Source organism: Penaeus vannamei, chromosome 5, assembly GCF_042767895.1.
Source record: "Penaeus vannamei isolate JL-2024 chromosome 5, ASM4276789v1, whole genome shotgun sequence".
Classification (NCBI taxonomy): domain Eukaryota; kingdom Metazoa; phylum Arthropoda; class Malacostraca; order Decapoda; family Penaeidae; genus Penaeus; species Penaeus vannamei.
This window is the reverse complement of record NC_091553.1, coordinates 28,976,201-28,978,700: the sequence shown is the minus strand read 5'-3', so window position 1 is coordinate 28,978,700 and position 2,500 is coordinate 28,976,201. Positions and strand designations below refer to the sequence as shown.

The 2,500-nt window shown below is 38.7% G+C and overlaps 1 protein-coding gene across 3 annotated transcripts in view; it reads right to left on the bottom strand.

The window, feature by feature from the left end:
• The window catches only part of LOC113819855 (zwei Ig domain protein zig-4), a 26,070-nt gene that overhangs the window by 3,873 nt on the left and 19,697 nt on the right, over positions 1-2,500 (bottom strand). Inside the window, exon 9 of one of the 3 annotated variants that reach the window (XR_011398585.1) lies at positions 1-23. This exon is cut by the window's left edge and continues 50 nt beyond it. The exons of the other annotated variants lie outside the window; for them this stretch is intronic. The gene's annotated coding sequence lies outside the window, so the exon portion shown is untranslated. The remainder of the gene's footprint in view (positions 24-2,500) is intronic. 3 annotated transcript variants of the gene reach the window in all.

The following is a 2,500-nucleotide window of genomic DNA, read 5'->3' as shown; positions in this document are numbered from 1 at the left end:
AGTGTATGATAAGTTCCATGGTCCTTTAAAAAAAAAGTCCTTTTCAGTGACTGTCATCTTTTCAGATTCAGTTATTCCTAGTCGTGAAAAGAATAATGGTGTCAATAGCTATAGGACAAGAACACTTTGTAGAAAGATTCTACTCTATGGATATGTGAGAGATTTGTAAGTCCTGTAGGTGCGATAAAATTCAGATTAATTCTGTCATATTTTTCATATTGTCCGATGCCCCCCCCCCTCCAGAAAGTACCCCGAGGCCCCTGCGAACCCCCCGGGGGGCTGTGGCAGACGATAAATGAATATTGAAACGTCCAGAAATAGACAAAGCTGTAGGAGCAAGGAATTAATGTTTGACTTTAGATGAATATTTATAAATAGCTCAACACATCGGATTATATACTAAGGATATTATGAGGATAATATACTAAGGCGTGATCTTATTATATTAATTATTTTGTTACGACAGAATGGATATCCACTACTTTTGTTTTTGTTGTTGTTTTTTGTGAGTGGCTTTGGTATAACGAAGTCACTTTACAAGAATAACTATCAACACCAAGATCAAGGTTGCGTTGAGTGGTTGTTTTTAACGTTAATCCAGGTGTTCTGAAACAATCCTGTACCCTATTTAAAATGACACGTGTGCTTGTCATTTTCTCTTTCTTTAATAAGAGAAGAAAAAGTCCCTGGTACAACTCCGATGTCGAAAATAAGTCCCAATCTGTCTTCGTCTTTGTTTCTCTTACTTTCTCTCCCTTTCTTTACTTTCTCTCCCTCTCCCTCTCTCCCTCTCCCTCTCCCTCTCCCTCTCCCTCTCCCTCTCCCTTTCCTTCTATCTCTCTCTATCTCTCCCTCTCTCTCTCTATCTCTCTCCCTCTCTCTCTATCTCTCTCCCTCTCTCTCTCTACCTCTCCCCCTCTCTCTATCTCTCTCCATCTTTCTCTCGATCTCTCTCCCTCTCTCTATCTCTCTCCCTCTCTCTCTCTATCTCTCTCTCCCTCTCTCTATCTATCTCTCTCTCCCTCTCTCTATCTCTCTCTCTCTCCCGCTCATAATAACAAACAGTCCCGATATTATTCTTCACACAGATGTTATCCCATGCCCAATTGCAGATCACGAGCTTTTAACCTTGATCTTAAATATAGAAAAAACAAAGCGACAACCAGTCACCAAAACTTCTCGTGATCTAACCCATTACGATCCTAAATCACTCTGCGAACATATAGCTAACGAATCATCGCTATTAGATATTTTAGCAACAGATAATGTTGACAGACAAATTGCCACTTTAACAGAAGTGATAAAGAATAGCATAAACGCCTCCGCACCCATTAAAACTACAACAGTAAAACGTCCTCCCGCCCCCTGGATAGATGACAACATCAAGAGAGCCATAAATGATAGAAATAATACTCAGAAAGCTCTCAAGATAAACAGATCTGACACCACCCTTCAGGCTGAATATAAACATAAGAAAAGGAATGTGAAAACACTTATTCATAGTGCGAAAACAAATTATTTCAAAAGTAAGATCAATGAATGCAGAAACGATTCTGCCGAAACATGGAAACTGGTTAAGAAACTAGTGCCAAATAAGAAACAAAACACAGACATTTCCACAAATTCCATAAATGATATAGAACACTTTAATAACTTCTTTGCAGAAGTCGGTAGGCTCACTTACGAACAGACAACCGCCCCCACACATCTACGCAATATAAGTGAAGCAAGGCCTAAAACAAACATTTTCAGACCACAACCAGTAGGACTAGATACAATTATAGTAACAGTAAAACAGTTAAGAAAAACAAATTCCGTAGGAGCTGATGGCATTGCACAGCGCTTCATAAATGATAGTCTACCAGCAATTGCATACTATCTGACAGTCATCATTAATACATCCATAGTCACCGGTGTCTACCCATCACTTTGGAAACATGGTATCATCACACCTATTTACAAATCCGGTGATACAGTCGAAATAAATAATTATCGACCCATCACAATACTGCCGGTAATATCTAAAGTACTCGAGAAAATAGTCGCGAACCAATTAACAGCATTTTTGGAAGAGAACAACCTTATATCAAACACGCAACACGGGTTTAGAAGTAAATTATCAACCGAAACAGCGTTACTAAAAATCACAAACGAAATTTATAACAACATAGACAACAACCAGATAAATTTGCTCACTTTGTGTGACTTATCTAAGGCCTTTGACAGCGTCAGCCACGAAATCCTTCTCAACAAACTTACAAATCACGGAATTGATAACTTTTTGGTTTAAAGATTACTTGTCCGCGATAACTCAATCAGTCAAAATTCATGAAAAAGTATCATCAAAGAAACAAGTTTCGTTCGGTGTTCCACAAGGTTCCATCCTAGGCTCCAATCTTATTCACTATTTTCATCAATGATCTGTCATCAATTGCAAAAAAGACTGTCTTCTCTTATTCAGTACGCTGATGACTCTCAATTTCTCCACGCTGCCTCTGTT